This window comes from Xenopus tropicalis, chromosome 4 (genome assembly GCF_000004195.4).
Source record: "Xenopus tropicalis strain Nigerian chromosome 4, UCB_Xtro_10.0, whole genome shotgun sequence".
NCBI lineage: Eukaryota > Metazoa > Chordata > Amphibia > Anura > Pipidae > Xenopus > Xenopus tropicalis.
This window is the reverse complement of record NC_030680.2, coordinates 11,245,851-11,266,153: the sequence shown is the minus strand read 5'-3', so window position 1 is coordinate 11,266,153 and position 20,303 is coordinate 11,245,851. Positions and strand designations below refer to the sequence as shown.

At 44.0% G+C, this 20,303-nt stretch overlaps 1 protein-coding gene across 1 annotated transcript in view; it reads left to right on the top strand.

The window, feature by feature from the left end:
* Positions 1-10,508: 10,508 nt before the first annotated feature.
* The window catches only part of ehf (ETS homologous factor), a 34,679-nt gene continuing 24,884 nt past the window's right edge, over positions 10,509-20,303 (top strand). Inside the window, exon 1 of the mRNA XM_002937289.5 lies at positions 10,509-10,739. The gene's annotated coding sequence lies outside the window, so the exon portion shown is untranslated. The remainder of the gene's footprint in view (positions 10,740-20,303) is intronic.

The window sequence follows — 20,303 nt, the reverse complement described above, 5'->3', positions numbered from 1 at the left end:
ATGGGTACAGGTACATATAAACTAGTGCTGCCCTATTATACACATATTATTACAGCATATCATATACATTCTGCCCCATACAAGGTTTAGCTTAGTATTTAGACGCAACTTGTTTACAACAGACTCCCTGATATTATCCTATCTCCATCCCCCAAAAAAGTATTAGAGAAGATAATTGAGGCATATTCTAACCAAAAAACATTCTGGACTCTAGTCTTCTACAAACAACTTTCTCTGCACTTTTTTTGCATTGACAAGTACAACAAAACTAAATCCTTGACTAAAGCAACTGGGGGGTTCCATACACAGCCTGTTAATAATAGTGAGAGCACAAACTCTGAACTGAGTGTTAAGGACCATAGTGTTTGTGCAGAGGTTCCCCTCTAAATATCATGTTGTTCTGCCTATACACCTACTGGCACAGTTTGTCCTCTCCCCGACTGTAATGCACACACACCCCCATGCATCTGGCTCCTTAAACACGTTGAGAGAAGTTGTTGGTCTGTTGTATTTAAACATTAATAGTGTTCTGTATCTTAGCCATGGGGGAGAGTGTAAGGTGCATATGAGAGTCACTGTATTATACACCGAAAAGCCTTTACATTGGGAAAGTTTATTCCCAGAAGGGCTGTGTTGTTTTAGCAAAGCGACTAAAACTTTTGTCACATGTTGTAACTTATATTTGTTACAAGCTCAGTGTTTGGAATCATTACAAGGTGGAAAGAAAAGTCACACAATAAGGATTTAGCCAAAGTCTCGCCCCAAGCTCAAAGGGCCAGAGCAGGACTAGAGTTTTTTAAGGGGCAGCCAGACAGGACTCTGATTGGTTGTCTTGTATGCATGTTTAGTTGTGAACAGCCTGCATAGAAATGAAAGGAGAACTAAAGTCTAAAATTGAAAATCCTTAGAAATGCTGGATTTTGTGTATTAACCATAAATATAAACATTCTGAATTTACAAGCCCAGAGGTTGGGAAGCCTAATTGAAGTAATAATTTCTGCTTTCAAAATTGTCCGGGGGGGGGGGGGCTGCCATCTTGTTACTTTGTTAGACCATCTTTTTAAGCATTTGGAGAGGTGGTGGACTCCACCAGTACAAAAAGATGAGGGAAGAGTTGCCACCACACCCCATAGTGTTATATTGAAACCTTACTAGCCAGTGGGCCCAGGTATCAGCGGACCCTACTGCTCCCCCAGCTATTTGGCTTGTATCTCTATATAATGGCTGCACTTACCAGAAGACCCGAGGAATTTTCGGAACATGAATATTAATGTCCAAAAACAAAATGGCAAGCAACTACAATCTGTTTCATTTGGCAACCTTGCTGCGACAGATCCCCACCTACATTAATAGACTGAGGTTCAGATAAGTTCATTGCAATTACGTTCAATTACAGAGTGCCAACACACGCATCGGCAATAGGAGTAGCCTTGTTTTTGGTCTGATAGCCACCTAAGGGTCCAAGATGCTCACTAGCCCCCAAAATAGTGTGAAGGGGTTACACTGCACCATGTAATACATTTTTGCATTTGGTTGGAGAGTTTGCCTCATATCAAGGCCTGTGTTTGCCTGTTTGCCAAGCAACCCTTTAGGAATGTAAACCCAGCCATGATGCTGTCCCACTGCACCCCCTGGTTTTGCTATAGAAGTTGCGAAAAATATAATTATAGATGCAAGAAAATTCACCAATGAGAATTCTACTGATAAAAAACTTCATTATAAATGCAGAAGAAGTGACCAATGAGAATGCTGATTCCCAGCACTGTGTCAGGCCCCTTTGCTGGTACAGGTATCGGACCCCTTATCCGGAAACCCAGTATCCAGAAAGCTCCGAATTACGGAATGCCCGTCTACCATAGACTCCATTTTAATCAAATAATTCAGAATTTTAAAACTGATTTCCTTTTTCTATGTAGAAATAAAACAGAACCTTGTAATTGATTCCAACTAAGATATAATTAATCCTTATTGGATGCAAAACAATCCTATTGGGTTTAATTAATGTTTTATTGATTTTTTAGTAGACTTAAGGTATGGAGATCCAAATTACGGAAAGACCCCTTATCTGGAATACCCTTGGTCCCGAGCATTCTGGATAATGGGTCCTATACCTGTACCTTACATATAGAGATAATGATGGCATTTTCCCCTCATTATATGGCACAGGAATCAGACATGGGGATAAGGGCAGACTTGTTCAGTGCTGGGAAACTGGGTTTAATGCTCCCAACTCCAATTGCAGGAACAGAGAACATGGAGCCGGATTTATACAGATCAGCTGGGATTCTCATTGGAGGGTTTTTTCGCATTTTAAAGCAGTCGCTGGCTGTGGGGATTTGGGGACACATTTAAAGGGGATATAAACCCTGCTGCACAGCGCTGCTCAACCAAACGTTACTCAGTTGTTACTGAACTACAAATCCCACAATAATGTAACATATAATGAAGGGTGAGGCATGCTGGGAGCTGTAGTCCAGCAACATGTAAATGACATTGCCCATTTATAATCAGTCACGGATGGTATCTGATTGTGTCAAAGCTGCTGTCACCAGCATGGACAACAGTGACACCTTGTGTATGGTTGTGTTACCACCACCTATGCGCAAGAGGAATAACACTGACACTGTCTTTTGGTATTTGTACTGTGAGGATTCAGTTTTTTATATTGCTGCCTTCTCACCCTGGACACTAATCTATTCCCTAATAAGCATGCATACAAGCTATCCAATCACAGTCCTGTCTGATTTTAATTAACCTTCAGTCCTGCTGTGCAGGGCCCCTGTTTATGATTAACAGGTATAATCCTTTGTCTGGGGCCCATGCAAGCTGTGTTACTCTCCTCGAATCCCCACAGCCAGCGACTGCTTAAATGCAAAAAATCCCCCAATGAGAATCCCAGCTGATCTGTATAAATCCGGCTCCATGTTCTCTGTTCCTGCAATTGGAGTTGGGAGCATTAAACCCAGTTTCCCAGCACTGAACAAGTCTGCCCTTATCCCCATGTCTGATTCCTGTGCCATATAATGAGGGGAAAATGCCATCATTATCTCTATATGTAAGGTACCAGCAAGGGGCCTGACACAGTGCTGGGAATCAGCATTCTCATTGGTCACTTCTCTTGCATCTTTAATTAAGTTTTCAGTCAGTAGAATTCTCATTGGTGAATTGGTTTCCATGTGTAATTATGTTTTTCATCAACTTCTATAGAGAACTAGGGGGCGCAATGGGACAGCTTTACGTTTGGGTCTAGTGTTCCTTTAAAAAGTTGGCAACCCTGCCCAACATCTCAGGTCCCTGGTTTCTAACTTATACCTTGTGGGAAGGAGGTTTGCCCATTGGCCCCTGGGTCAGGGCCGCCGCTCCCTATAAGCAGAGTACTCAGTCTGCATAGGGCACCAACTCCCAGGGGGGCACCATCCCAGCTGCTCCAAAAAAAAAACATTTTTCTATATTATAACATACCCCCCAACACTGTCCCGCCGGTTTTTATAGCGCACCCCGCTGTCCCAGATAGTTCAATCAATCTATGGGGGCTATTGGGGGCACTTACTATGGGGGCATTGTCTATGGGGGCAGTTGGGGGCACGTAATATTTGGGGGAGGGGGCACAAAAGTACATTTCTGCTTAGGGCACCCATTTGGCCAGCAGCGGCCCTGCCCTGGGTAGTGTGACCACTTCCTGCCCTGAGTTTATGGAATGGGAGGGAGAACATGGCTCTCCCATTTTGGTCTCCACCTAGTAGCAAGGGTGGGTGTGCTGGGAAGTGGACCTGGACCTGGACCTGGAGCTGGATCAGCACCTGGACCTGGATCAGCACCTGGACCTGGATCAGTACCTGGATCAGCACCTGGACCTGGATCAGCACCTGGACCTGGATCAGCACCTGGATCAGCACCTGGACCTGGATCAGCACCTGGATCAGCACCTGGACCTGGATCAGCACCTGGACCTGGATCAGCACCTGGACCTGGTCAGCACCTGGATCAGCACCTGGATCAGCACCTGGACCTGGATCTGGACCTGGATCAGCACCTGGATCAGCACCTGGATCAGCACCTGGACCTGGATCAGCACCTGGACCTGGATCAGCACCTGGATCAGCACCTGGACCTGGATCAGTACCTGGATCAGCACCTGGACCTGGATCAGTACCTGGATCAGCACCTGGACCTGGATCTGCACCTGGACCTGGATCAGCACCTGGATCAGCACCTGGACCTGGATCAGTACCTGGATCAGCACCTGGACCTGGATCTGCACCTGGACCTGGATCAGTACCTGGATCAGCACCTGGACCTGGATCTGCACCTGGACCTGGCAAGTAGCAAGGGTGGGTGTGCTGGGAAGTGTACCTGGACCTGGACCTGGACCTGGATCAGCACCTGGATCAGCACCTGGACCTGGATCAGCACCTGGACCTGGATCAGCACCTGGACCTGGATCAGTACCTGGATCAGCACCTGGACCTGGATCAGCACCTGGACCTGGATCAGTACCTGGATCAGCACCTGGACCTGGATCAGCACCTGGACCTGGATCAGCACCTGGATCAGCACCTGGACCTGGATCAGCACCTGGATCAGCACCTGGACCTGGATCAGCACCTGGATCAGCACCTGGACCTGGTCAGCACCTGGATCAGCACCTGGATCAGCACCTGGACCTGGATCAGCACCTGGACCTGGTCAGCACCTGGATCAGCACCTGGATCAGCACCTGGACCTGGATCAGCACCTGGACCTGGATCAGCACCTGGATCAGCACCTGGACCTGGATCAGCACCTGGACCTGGATCAGCACCTGGACCTGGATCAGTACCTGGATCAGCACCTGGACCTGGATCTGCACCTGGACCTGGATCAGCACCTGGATCAGCACCTGGATCAGCACCTGGACCTGGATCAGTACCTGGATCAGCACCTGGACCTGGATCTGCACCTGGACCTGGATCAGTACCTGGATCAGCACCTGGACCTGGATCTGCACCTGGACCTGGATCAGCACCTGGATCAGCACCTGGACCTGGATCAGCACCTGGATCAGCACCTGGACCTGGATCAGCACCTAGACCTGGATCAGCACCTGGATCAGCACCTGGACCTGGTCAGCACCTGGATCAGCACCTGGACCTGGTCAGCACCTGGATCAGCACCTGGACCTGGATCAGCACCTGGACCTGGATCAGCACCTGGACCTGGACCTGGATCTGGATCAGCACCAGCACCAAATTTCCACCAAACAGTACATACCCAGTACAGACTTCTTGGGTGCAGAAGTGAGGGGTTCTGTCCCTGTTACTATATTGCACTCACAATGTATTTAACCCCCAGAATGCTCTAAAGGGCAACAAAACCCAGTAATGCCCCTGCATGCAGCATGTGTAAACACACTGACTATACAGAGCGGCACCGAGGATAAACACAGCTGCTCTCTGGTCAGTCACCTTTTGATTTACCAAACATCACTAAATATTGTGTTAGCTTCCCACTCTGTACAGCTTAACCCTCTATCCTCCTGACGGCTTCAGTTTACCAACCTACCCCACAATAATAAATGTTTTTGACCCCCCCTCAAGTATGTATTTATGGTCATTTTACAACTTATTTTCCATGCACAGATATGGTGGGTTACATTTGTTTCTCAAGGTGTGTTTATTAAAGGGAATATAAACCCAGCCATGATGCTGTCCCACTGCGCCCCCTAGTTTTGCTATAGAAGCTGCCAAAAACATAATTATAGATGCAAGAAAATTCACCAATGAGAATTCTACTGATAAAAACTTCATTATAAATGCAGAAGAAGTGACCAATGAGAATGCTGATTCCCAGCACTGTGTCAGGCCCCTTGCTGGTACCTTACATATAGAGATAATGATGGCATTTTCCCCTCATTATATGGCACAGGAATCAGACATGGGGATAAGGGCAGACTTGTTCAGTGCTGGGAAACTGGGTTTAATGCTCCCAACTCCAATTGCAGGAACAGAGAACATGGAGCCGGATTTATACAGATCAGCTGGGATTCTCATTGGGGGATTTTTCGCATTTTAAAGCAGTCGCTGGCTGTGGGGATTTGGGGGAAAGTTTTATTGTGCAATATTGCTTTAAGAATACAACCCTGATGTTGCTGGACTACAGCTCCCAGCATGCCTCACCCTTCATTATGTTACATTATTCTGGGATTTGTAGTCCAGCAACAACTGAGTAAAGTTTGGTTGAGCAGCGCAGTGCAGCAGGGTTTACATTCCCTTTAAAATAGGCATGCTGGGAGTTGTAGAAGTTGTTGTAGCCAATCAACATTTGGGCTGAGCAAAACCTGATGTTGTTTTATGTACCCCTCAGCTTGACTTGGCTCCTTTCTGCAAGCTCACGCTTTATTTACGCAAGAGTATTGGGTACAACTGAGCCTCACGTACATCATACCTGCCACTTTACACCTTGGCACAGATGGCGGCTGACTCAGTGCAGCTAAGTTGCGCCAACAGGGGGAATTACAAGCACCTTAGATCTATTTGCATGCGCGTCTCCCTATGGCATATTCTTACTGTATGTCAGGAACAGCTCAGGGGTTTATGTAACGCCCCATGCTTAGTAATCATGTTACCCAAGTTTTAACCCCTTCCCTGCCCACTTCCTACAGTACGAGCACTCCCTTTATGATTCATCCACCTCTAGGAATATCTCTCATTATCTTTCTCTTTATCTCTTCCCTGTTCAGTATGTCATAGTATTAGATACAAAATCTGACAGTAGATAAAGGGCCTGTGAGCCCTCATGGCTTCCCTTTATCTAATAATGTAAAAAGAAATCTGACATTCATAGATAATGAAAGCCAAATTCAGTAGCATGACTAGCAGGGGGTGCAACTACACCAGGGGGGCATCCAATGGGAGGAGGAGTGCAGCATGACGGTGGAAAGTCTCACTATGTTGTCATGTCACTGAGCTGATTGTGAGCATCTTATAACGTAAATATCTCTGTAAGCGATATATTGCTAGTGATCAGCATTCTCATTGGCCAGTTCTCTTGCATGGCAGAATTTTATTGGTGAGTTGTTTTGCATCTGTAATTATGTTTCTGGTCATCCACAATAGAGAACTAGGGGCAGCAGTGGGACAGATTTATGGAAGGGTTTGCAACTCCTTTAAAGAGACACATGCCTACATAGTTGGTAGCACTAGGTAGGTACCTAATATATAGGGGCAGAGACAGGGGAAAGTGTTGGAAGGGTTACTGCCTGCCCTGCTCTCATTTCCCTACAGAAATAGGGGTTGGTAGCACTAGGTAGGTACCTAATATATAGGGGCAGAGACAGGGGAAAGTGTTGGAAGGGTTACTGCCTGCTCCGCTCTCATTTCCCTACAGAAATAGGGGTTGGTAGCACTAGGTAGGTACCTAATATATAGGGGCAGAGACAGGGGAAAGTGTTGGAAGGGTTACTGCCTGCCCTGCTCTCATTTCCCTACAGAAATAGGGGTTGGTAGCACTAGGTAGGTACCTAATATATAGGGGCAGAGACAGGGGAAAGTGTTGGAAGGGTTACTGCCTGCCCTGCTCTCATTTCCCTACAGAAATAGGGGTTGGTAGCACTAGGTAGGTACCTAATATATAGGGACAGAGACAGGGGAAAGTGTTGGAAGGGTTACTGCCTGCCCTGCTCTCATTTCCCTACAGACATAGGGGTTGGTAGCACTAGGTAGGTACCTAATATATAGGGGCAGAGACAGGGGAAAGTGTTGGAAGGGTTACTGCCTGCCCTGCTCTCATTTCCCTACAGAAATAGGGGTTGGTAGCACTAGGTAGGTACCTAATATATAGGGACAGAGACAGGGGAAAGTGTTGGAAGGGTTACTGCCTGCCCTGCTCTCATTTCCCTACAGAAATAGGGGTTGGTAGCACTAGGTAGGTACCTAATATATAGGGGCAGAGACAGGGGAAAGTGTTGGAAGGGTTACTGCCTGCCCTGCTCTCATTTCCCTACAGAAATAGGGGTTGGTAGCACTAGGTAGGTACCTAATATATAGGGGCAGAGACAGGGGAAAGTGTTGGAAGGGTTACTGCCTGCCCTGCTCTCATTTCCCTACAGAAATAGGGGTTGGTAGCACTAGGTAGGTACCTAATATATAGGGGCAGAGACAGGGGAAAGTGTTGGAAGGGTTACTGCCTGCCCTGCTCTCATTTCCCTACAGAAATAGGGGTTGGTAGCACTAGGTAGGTACCTAATATATAGGGGTTTTATGTTGTTTATTGGAAACTTTATCAAAATATAGGACAAAGACAGGGGGTAAGTGCACTATGGATAGAATAACAGGAAGAGGTGAAGGCAGATTTACATCAATGTCCCTCCGACACAAGAAGGGGGAAACAAGCACCTACAATAACACCAAACTGAAGGTCAATCAAGATAAGGCAAGATTTACATAGCTGTGTTATTTCCATATGGCAGGGCAAGTCTTACTGTCCCTTTAATGAGCAATAAGCCAGGGAGACACGAAAGCCCTGGCACCCAGAGGCATCACCCCTGGCCTGCCAGCTAAAGGTATACAATAGCATTTTCAGTGCCAACTCTGGCTGCCAGCTAATAGTGGGTGGTTATTGCACATCTCTCTCCGATACTGCACGTCCGACAGAATACATGATATTGTGTACATATTTGCCTTGTGTCTCATTGCCCAACTATCAACAATAGGGGGATGGTAAGGGGTGGCACAAATAGATAAATATACCCTTCAAGAGATATGCCCCCCGCAGCCTGCCTAAAGGACTGCAGTGACATCTTTGTGTGGCACCATTATTATTGTATTGATCCAGACCTGGGCAAAGTCATATAGTAATTGGTTACTTGTTGCTATGGGTTACTAGACTTGGGCACGTCTCCCAAGAGAGACAGACGGCCCAAGGAGAAGCTGGGGCACAATGATATTATACCCCCCCCAAGTCAACTTTACAGGTACATTCAAGAGCTGGAAATGGATCTAATTTGTATATATAAAATCTCTGGGCTATACAGGTATCAGACCCCTTATCTGGAAACCAATTATCCAGAAAGTTCAGAATTTGGGAAAGGCCATCTCCCCTAGACTCCATTATAAGCAAATAATTCAAATTTTTAAAAATAATTCCCTTTTCTCTGTAATAATAACACATTACCTGTACTTGATCCCAACTAAGATATAATTACCCCTTATTGGGGGCAGAACAGCCCTATTGGGTTTATTTAATGGTTAAATGATTCCCTTTTCTCTGTAATAATAAAACAGTACCTGTACTTGATCCCAACTAAGATATAATTGCCCCTTATTGGGGGCAGAACAGCCCTATTGGGTTTATTTCATGGTTAAATGATTCCCTTTTCTCTGTAATAATAAAACAGTACCTGTACTTGATCCCAACTAAGATATAATTACCCCTTATTGGGGCAGAACAGCCCTATTGGGTTTATTTAATGGTTAAATGATTCCCTTTTCTCTGTAATAATAAAACAGTACCTGTACTTGATCCCAACTAAGATATAATTACCCCTTATTGGGGGCAGAACAGCCCTATTGGGTTTATTTAATGGTTAAATGATTCCCTTTTCTCTGTAATAATAAAACAGTACCTGTACTTGATCCCAACTAAGATATAATTGCCCCTTATTGGGGGCAGAACAGCCCTATTGGGTTTATTTCATGGTTAAATGATTCCCTTTTCTCTGTAATAATAAAACAGTACCTGTACTTGATCCCAACTAAGATATAATTACCCCTTATTGGGGCAGAACAGCCCTATTGGGTTTATTTAATGGTTAAATGATTCCCTTTTCTCTGTAATAATAAAACAGTACCTGTACTTGATCCCAACTAAGATATAATTACCCCTTATTGGGGCAGAACAGCCCTATTGGGTTTATTTAATGGTTAAATGATTCCCTTTTCTCTGTAATAATAAAACAGTACCTGTACTTGATCCCAACTAAGATATAATTACCCCTTATTGGGGGCAGAACAGCCCTATTGGGTTTATTTAATGGTTAAATGATTCCCTTTTCTCTGTAATAATAAAACAGTACCTGTACTTGATCCCAACTAAGATATAATTAATACTTATTGGAGCCAAAACAATCCTTCTGGGTTTAATTACAGTCTAAATAATTCTTTAGAAGACTTAAGGTAGGAGATCCTAATTACAGAAAGACCCCTTTTTCGGAAAACCCCAGGTCCTGAGCATTCTGGATAACGGGTCCTATACCTGTACTAGGAACCCCAAAAATATAGGGTCAGTAGTCCCCAGAGAGCGATGCCTATGCCGCACACCTGTCTCTTTCTTCTATAAAATGATATTTCTTTCACAGATACGTTGCATTACATGAAAATTCAACAAATAAAGATGCATTTTTCCACCCTTCAGATTCTCCCCCCCCCCCCCTCCTACGGTGCAATGACATCTCGCTAGACCAGTTTATATAGCTGTACCCACAGGTAAATGAGCCAGCCAATGCAATCTGACTTTATTTGTCCTGACCTAATGAGATATTAAAGGAAGTGGCGAAAGGGAAAAACCCTGATTGGCTGATAAAGTCTTGGAACCTCGTATCAGGCTGAAATATTTAACAATAAAGTCCCTGCCTGTGCGAGTCAGAGGAGTCAGAGTGTGCTGCTATTTTATCTGTCTCGCAGGCTGTCACAGTTCAACTTGTATCCGGGCTGTCTGCCGGCGACTTGCTCTCTGCATGACACGTCCCATACACCTGTGAGCAGGTAAGTCTCTGTCTGACATGTCTCTCTGGAATAGGTCTGTGCCCCTGGGTGCAAGTATAAGCAGAGATAAGGGGAGCCATAAATGGGGGGGCTGTGTCCCTAGTATTGCCTATAATACAATATTTTCAAATAACGCCATGTAAAACATTAGGGCTTTTGAAAGTTATTCTTTTTAAAATGGATTTATCTCTAGTTGTGGCTAATTTTTTAAATGAATTATTTTTTCCGGCACTGTATTTTTGACTTATTTATATGAATAATGATAAATAATATATCTGTGTATATCTTTTTTTAAATATTTATTTATTTATGGGGCTGTGTTTTTGAGAATAAAAATAAATAAAAATAAAATAAAAAATATATATATACAGTACAGGTATGGGATCCCTTATCCGGAAACCCATTATTCAGAAAGTTCCGAATTACGGAAAGGCCATCTCCCATTGACTCCATTATAAGCAAATAATTCTAATTTTTAAAAATGATTCCCTTTTTCTCTGTAATAATAAAACAGTACCTGTACTTGATCCCAACTAAGATATAATTACCCCTTATTGGGGCAGAACAGCCCTATTGGGTTTATTTAATGGTTAAATGATTCCCTTTTCTCTGTAATAATAAAACAGTACCTGTACTTGATCCCAACTAAGATATAATTACCCCTTATTGGGGCAGAACAGCCCTATTGGGTTTATTTAATGGTTAAATGATTCCCTTTTCTCTGTAATAATAATACAGTACCTGTACTTGATCCCAACTAAGATATAATTACCCCTTATTGGGGCAGAACAGTCCTATTGGGTTTATTTAATGGTTAAATGATTCCCTTTTCTCTGTAATAATAAAACAGTACCTGTACTTGATCCCAACTAAGATATAATTACCCCTTATTGGGGCAGAACAGCCCTATTGGGTTTATTTAATGGTTAAATGATTCCCTTTTCTCTGTAATAATAAAACAGTACCTGTACTTGATCCCAACTAAGATATAATTACCCCTTATTGGGGCAGAACAGCCCTATTGGGTTTATTTCATGGTTAAATGATCCCCTTTTCTCTGTAATAATAAAACAGTACCTGTACTTGATCCCAACTAAGATATAATTACCCCTTATTGGGGGCAGAACAACCCTATTGGGTTTATTTAATGGTTAAATGATTCCCTTTTCTCTGTAATAATAAAACAGTACCTGTACTTGATCCCAACTAAGATATAATTACCCCTTATTGGGGCAGAACAGCCCTATTGGGTTTATTTAATGGTTAAATGATTCCCTTTTCTCTGTAATAATAAAACAGTACCTGTACTTGATCCCAACTAAGATATAATTACCCCTTATTGGAGCAAAAACAATCCTATTGGGTTTATTCAATATTAAATGATTTATAGCAAACTTAAGTCACGGAGATCCTAATTACAGAAAGATCCCTTATCCATAAAACGCCAGGTCGTATGCATTCTGGGTAACAGGTCCCATACCTGTATGTATATATATATATATATATATAGATATAGATATAGCTATATATATATATATATATAGATATAGATATATTCATGGCACTGTGTTTATATGAGTACATGTAAAAAAATATTTATTTATGGCACTGTGTTTTGAGAGTAAATTTTAAAAAAATAGTTCATATATGGCACTGTGTTTTTTGAGATTAAAGTTTTTAAATATTTATTTTTTAATGGTATTTGAGAGTATTTTTTTAAAGATATATATTTATGGCACTGTGTTTTTGAGAGCAAACATTTTTACAAATATTGATTCATTTATGGTTCTGTGTTTTTGAAAGTCATTTTTAAAAAAATATATATTTATTTATGGCACTGTGTTTTTGAAAGTAAAAATGTTTACAAATGTTTATTTATGGCACAGCAGTAGCAACTGGTTTATAAAGAAAGGGAATTTGATCAGAACAAGAGAAGTTTAGCAAAAAAGATACAATATATAACTAATGTTCTACTATTAACTGTGGAGATAATGGTCACCCTTGCCATATGCTAGAAAAAACGCATTTTTTTATCATTTCATCATTGTTCAGCATTATTTGAGCATCATCAAATACAATTAAATGAACGCCTTATTTCTGAGACTTAATCATAGATTAATGTCAATTGTTTTACATGATAGGAATCTTTACTGATGTACTGACAATGTCTGTCATCAGAATTTGATAGAATTATTTATGATATATTTGTATGACTGTACCTGTAGAAGTATGATATACCCGTCTGCAAGGCATAAATCCCTTAACAATTCTCATGTCTCATACCAGCTCACACCACAAGCCTTGCCAGGGCTCCAGGGAAAACACTTTCAGTTTAGAAGGGAACTAGTAAGGACGGAGTAACATTCTCTCGGCAGGTATTTTAAGGAACTTAACAATGCCCTGAACTTTTTACCTTTTTTTTTGTTGTGCTGCAGAAATAAGTTGTGGTTTGATGGTATGTTTAGTACAGAAGGTGGGAGGGCAGGAAAGAAAAAAAAAAGTATCAGTTTGCAGAATATAATGTTTTTCTTAGGCTGCGCCATGTAAAATTCCTTTTTGAACAATGGGTAGACTGTTATCTGATGGCTGGGGGAAAATGAATTAAAGGCAAAGGGTAAATTAAAAGAACATATTGAGCCACGGGATTTGGTCCTGCGTCGCCTCTGGTGTTTGTAAGCAGAAACTGACATATAAAACACAGCGGCTTCAAAGTAAGAGGGGGTATCTCTTAGCATGAAGCTATTTGGGTATAGTAAAGACATTTAATACGTTCTCAGCAGGGGACAGGTTATAACTTGTACACTAGGCGACACGTGCATAGTTACCCCTAACTGCTATACAAACAGAGCACATCATTTGGAGTTTGCTAAACCAACCTGTATATTGGTGGCACTTGTAATATAACATTATAAGAGCTTCTGCTATGAGACAGCAGTTTGTATCCATGGGATGGAGACCCAACACAGTTAATAAAGTTGTTTCACATTCTATTTGGCTTCTCTCTTAGGCAAAAAAAAGGTAAACATTTGTATAATAACATTAATTATAGGGAACAAATATAACCTATGTATAATAAAGGCTTATTTTCACTGTAGGTTCTCCTAGGGAACTCTAACGTTTCCCATTAGATCCATTCAACGTTGACACTATAAACAGTAATACTAGTCCTAAAGCAATGTGTTGTCTATGGAGAATACTTTTGCTGTATGGGTAAGCTATGATAGACAGACAGACAGAGAAGGAATTTTCCCTCCACACAATAGTACTTGCATTCAATCAGTGTCGGACTGAGGTGCCAAAAGCCCACCAGAAAACCCTTAGACTTTAGGCCCACTCTACCCTTCTCTGTTTGTTTACTTTCTTTAATCTCTTATTTAATTCTTTTTACATCTGTTCTTTCCTCCATTTCTTCTGTTTCTTCTCATATAGAATTGAGTAATGGCTATGGTATAGGAATATAAGGCAAATGGTTGGGTAAACAGGAGTGCCCACCGGGAGTTTTCCTGGTATCCTGGTTGGCCCTGGACACTGCATTCAATAATGCTACTTTGCTAAATAAAGGTAGTAAAACCCATATGGTTCCATGTAATGTCCTTATTTCTATTGATACTGGCTCCAGATGAGCTGTATTTATCCTACGTTCATTGTAGACAGGGTCGGAGTGAGGGGTGAAGGGCCCACCGGGGCTCCCGCCCCAGGGGCCCTGCAGGTGCCCGTGCCATGCCGCCACCCCCCGTCCCCCCAGGGGCCCCCTTAACCCCCCTTGGGCCCCCTTAACCCCCCTTGCAGGGCCCCCCACCAGATGTCCTCCTCTGAGCGCGTAAATTTAATGCATCAGGGGAGGGACGGTCGGGCAGGAACAGTCAGGCAGGGGGAGCGCTGGCAAGAGTTGGGTCTGGGCCGTCGGGGCCCACTAGAGCCGGGGCCCCCCGGGATTTTTCCCGGTCCGACCCTGATTGTAGAAGTTGCAGTAGACTTATAGGTCCTTCATGATAGAGGGGGTGGATGTTGTGCCCATAGCCGTCCCGGAAGTTTAAGCATACAGTAATATTTTATATTGAAATTGTTACATGGTTCTGGTTGTGTGCATATGTGTAATATATAAAATTGTGCAAGATTTGCATCATCTATTAAGCCTTAGTAACCAATCGGATGTTGTGACCAGTTAAACGGTCTCTGGTGAATGGGTAAATAGAACTGGTCAAACTTGTAACTTTCATTCCTTTATAAGCAGGGTGGTTGCCTCATACGGAATTGTTTAACTCTAATATACACCCCTGTGTCATGTGGGTGAAACAAAACAACGCAATCACTCGTAAAAATTTGTATCAACACTCAACCTTCCAACCCCTTACCCGCCATTTCTGTATTTTACATATATCTCCCCACTGTACACGGCTACATATATGTAGTGTAATGTATGTGCTCTGGCTTTAATAACCAATCTCAATGGAGTTGAATAATAGGCTTGTATTGACAGCTAGGGGGTTGAGGGGGAATATGGCAGCCTAGGCATGTAATATAATATTAGATATAAATCAGAATACACAGAGAAGGAGTCTGTGATGAACCTTTATATGATACCCATTATATGATATTCTGTTGTTTATGTTTGTCTGTTGCACTGGGCAACTGTAACTCTCCTGCACCTGTCCGCTCTTAACTGGAACAATAAAAAGGGTGTAAATGTAGCCAGGCCTGGGAAACAGCCCTAGGTAGCCTGGGGGTGAGATGGTATCTAAGCCACCGGGGTTGGGTTGCTACCATGCACCCTGATAATGCTATGAGCGTCCCAACAGGCTGATTGTTGTGCAACAGGCACCGTCCATTGGACGTTTACTGTTTCCCCAGTCCCCTGCGCCCAATACCTGAGGGCCCCAACCGGGAGAAATTAATACTCACCCATAAGTCTCTAAATAAGATCCCACCCTCACTAAAGCCACCCCCAATCATCCAATCGCAGCATGATATACTTGCATATTACCCCTTCATGTCTCTTTAAAGGGAAAATTCACATTTACAAATATGTTTTTTTTTCAAAATGGACTTTTTTAAAAAAAAAAATGCTTTCTAATTTATTTGTTGCCATTTTTCTAAAAATGTATGTTAAAAAAATGAGGTTGTATAATCGTAAACCCCCCTTATATCTTATGTTCCCAAACAAGCAGGTGTGAAAGAGGGTACAGTACGGTAAACTGTAGAAGAAAACAAGTTGAAACAAAGGTTTTGTAGTATTCAAAAACAATATAGCGGTACTACCCCTTTAATTGTCATGCCATTGGTAACCTAGCCTTATAGGAAAGGCCCCACCGGTGCCGGATGTACCCTAGTCACCACGTTCACTGACCCCCACTTCCGCCCGAGAATGAGTGCGGCAATGGTACGATGACTACGGCCTACAAAGACCAGTGAGACGGCTATAGTTGAACAAGAACTAGTGATGAGCGAACCTGTCCCGTTTCGCTTTGCCAAAAAAATGAAATTCAATTAATTAAACGGCGAGAAATTAGCGACATGGCGAAAATGGTGCGCGTCAACAAAAACTGACGCCTGCGACTATTCTTTTGTCGCGGGTGACAATTTTTGGACGTGCGGCGAATTTTTCTGCAGCGGATTTTTTCATCCGTTTCGCATAACAATCCACCAATGGCGAAACGCGGAAATTTGCTGCGAATCCATGCCTGGCGAAACATTTCGCCCATCACTAAGAAGAACATGAAGTAGGGGTAGGCAGACTGAAGAGGTATGTGCTTAGCATCCCCCTAGTGTTGCTCTCTAGAGATGTAGCGAACTGTTTGCCGGCGAACTAATTTGCGCGAACATTGGGTGTTCGCAAGTTCGCAAACTTTTCTCGATGTTCGCAATTTGGGTTCGCTGCGTTTTTTTTTCGCTGCGTTTTTTCTCGGCCTAAAAACGCCGCACAAGCCACACATGGCGTTTTTCAGCCTAGTACTGGTGTAAGCAAATCCCGTTTCCATGGTGCTAATAGTGCGAAATAGCAAAAAAACGCCACGTATTTCCGCTAGGTCTGCCAGCTGCCTTTGCGTATACATAGGAATAGCTTGCGGTTTTTTTTTTGCGCTGTGTCAACAACGTATTTTTCAGATAAATTTGTGCCGTTGATCCCCCTCCTGCATGCCCCTGCCCAGGTCGTGGCACCCTTTAAACAACTTTAAAATCAGTTTTCTGGGCAGAAATGGATTTTCTAGGTTTTCGCACTTTTTGGTGTAAGTTCGCGAATGGGTTCGCGAACTTTTTTTTTGAGGTTCGCTACATCCCTATTGCTCTCTAGGCATTTACCTCTTCTGCCTACCCCTTATTTCTACCCATGGGCCCTCCGCTGCCTTCCATGGGGATTGTGGGTTCCATAGGAGCAGTCGGCAGGGGAGAAGAAGCAGGAAAATTCAGGGATCTAACAGGGACCCCTGCAGCCACAGCATCTACTTCCCTTATAGTTACGCTAAATGTCCACGGTTACATGAGAAAATCCCTGCCTGTCTCTGGGACTAAATGCCCCCCCACCCCGCGTGTAACCCATAAATATTTCCCACCAGACTGGGGAACAGGGCAGCGGTCTGAAAAATTCTCTCGTATTTCCAGCGTGATCACGGCAGAGGATGTGGTTCTGGCCCGTCGCATTCCCTTCACATTTAAACAGATATCTATGTATATATCTATCTATATACTAGAAAAACAGAAGTAAAACTAACTGAGTTTATGAGTTTAAAGGTTCACGCTGCGCACTGTCACCCGGTGTCACCACAAGCTTCTCAATGGGACTTTCAGTGACAAACCAGGGGCTTTCTATCTGACTGGGTCCTTTGCCAGTCCCTATGCGCCCTATGCGCCTCAGCATTAGAGAAAGGCTGACGCAGTTAGAACCATACAAACCCATATAGCAATGCTCCCGATCACCATTAGACTAGGGACTAGGGAAATGGAATAGGCCCTTCATTATAAATGCAGAAGAAGTGACCAATGAGAATGCTGATTCCCAGCACTGTGTCAGGCCCCTTGCTGGTACCTTACATATAGAGATAATGATGGCATTTTCCCCTCATTATATGGCACAGGAATCAGACATGGGGATAAGGGCAGACTTGTTCAGTGCTGGGAAACTGGGTTTAATGCTCCCAACTCCAATTGCAGGAACAGAGAACATGGAGCCGGATTTATACAGATCAGCTGGGATTCTCATTGGGGGATTTTTCACATTTTAAAGCAGTCGCTGGCTGTGGGGATTTGGGGAAAAGTTTTATTGTGCAATATTGCTTTAAGAATATAACCCTGATGTTGCTGGACTACAGCTCCCAGCATGCCTCACCCTTCATTATATGTTACATTATTCTGGGGTTTGTAGTCCAGCAACAATCACTTGACGTTCGAGTTTCCATTGTAATCCTTGTAATGATTAGGAAGAGACCTTGGAGGTCATTTATCAACACTGGGCAGTAGCAATCAGATTGTTGCTATGGGTTACTGCCCCTTGGCAAATTGGGGGTGTGGAAATGGGGGGTATTAACAGCCGTACTCATATACTTTATATGCTTGCTTCTATCCAGCAGCCGACAGCAAGCAGTCAGCAGTTTGTGTTTATTGGTCTAGAGCAGTGCTGTCCAACTGGCGGCCCGCGGGCCGCATGCGGCCCGCGACCCCCCTCTGTGTGGCCCCCCACCTGTCTGGCTGCTTTGATGGCTTACCTTTGAGTAAGATTTAAATGGTATCAGTACTGAGATTAACTGCCCCCCTGCATGGTTCTCACCTCAGATTCAGGCTGTAATCCCTCTGTATTGTTTAAAAATATAATCCCCTGTGTTTTTCACACCTTTTAATCTCTGCATTGTTCCCCCCTGCAGTGTTCACACCTCAGGCTCAGTCTGTAATCACTCCCATTGTTCACTTCTTCACACCTCAGACATAGGTACTGTAGGCAGAGTATGGCACATACAGCCAGCATAGGTCAGGGAGGGTATGGCACACACAGGCAGCATAGGGCAGGTAGAGTATGGCACACACAGGCAGCATAGGTCAGGGAGGGAATGGCACACACAGGAAGGGTAGGGCAGGCAGAGTATGGCACACACAGGAAGGGTAGGGCAGGCAGAGTATGGCACACACAGGCAGCATAGGTCAGGGAGAGTATGGCACACACAGGAAGGGTAGGGCAGGCAGAGTATGGCACACACAGTCAGGGTAGGGCAGGCAGAGTATGGCACACACAGGCAGGGTAGGGAAGGCAGAGTATGGCACACAGGCAGCATAGGGCAGACAGAGTATGGCACACACAGGCAGGGTGGGGCAGGCAGAGTGTGGCTCACACAGGCAGGGTAGGGAAAGCAGAGTATGGCACACACAGGAAGGGTAGGGAAGGCAGAGTATGGCACACACAGGCAGGGTAGGACAGGCAGAGTATGGCACACACAGACAGCATAGGACAGGCAGAGTATGGCACACACAGGCAGGGTAGGGAAGGCAGAGTATGGCACACACAGGCAGGGTAGGACAGGCAGAGTATGGCACACACAGGCAGGGTAGGGAAGGCAGAGTATGGCACACACAGGCAGGGTAGGAAAGGCAGAGTATGGCACACACAGACAGCACAGGACAGGCAGAGTGCTGCCTGTGTGTGCCATACTCTGCTTGCCCTATGCTGCTTGTGGGAGGTGAACCTGGCAGGGGTTTGTTGTGGGAGTTTGTTAGCAGTTGGAAATAGCCATTAAATGGTCCCTAAGGTGTGTAATTATGTACTGGGGGTTGCTCTGCTATCCACAGGGGAGGAGGTGGCATATGGAATTTAAGGGTATATCTTAATATGACGTAATTCTTTCACATATGAATGATGGTTGATATCCCCACAGTAAGGACCAAGCATTTGGGATTTTGCTGTGCTACCACCATTGTGATAAAATAGGTGTGGTTTGAAGTGGGTGTGGTTTCAAAAAGGGGAGTGGTCAAAACTGGCTTCCATTAGCGGCCCTCCACCATGTATGCTAGAGAAATTCCGGCCCTCGGCACCGTAGAAGTTGGACAGCACTGGTCTAGAGAGAAAGCGCCCAACATAAATGTGATATAAGGACACAGGGGGTGGAATTAACTGGAGATCAGTGGTATAAATCACCCAGCAGCACTGCAACGGGCACGGCAAAGACCCCCATATCCCCCCGCACCCTACTTAGAACTGCTTGTAGTGTAGTCTAGTGTAAAGGTTTGTTTGTGGGCCCAGGGAAGTGACAAGTGATGTGAAAAAATATAAATATTGGTATATATTTAGCCCCCCTCTATGCAACTGCATGACTCAAGCTTTGGCTGTGAGTTCCATTATAGCCCCAGGCTGAACATACCTGCAATGTATATATCAATATAAATACTACCTTAGGAAAATATTTGCTGCTTAAATAAAGTGTGAAGGGGTTAATGCTGGCAGTTTGGTGGAAATTCATGCGAAGGGAACGTTGCTGTTGGGGCAGATGCCTTTCTTTGCTTTGGATGTTTATTTATTAGCAAATCAGAGCTTATGTGAGATGGTATCGGCACCGGGGAACAGCTGCAGAAAGCTGCCGAGTC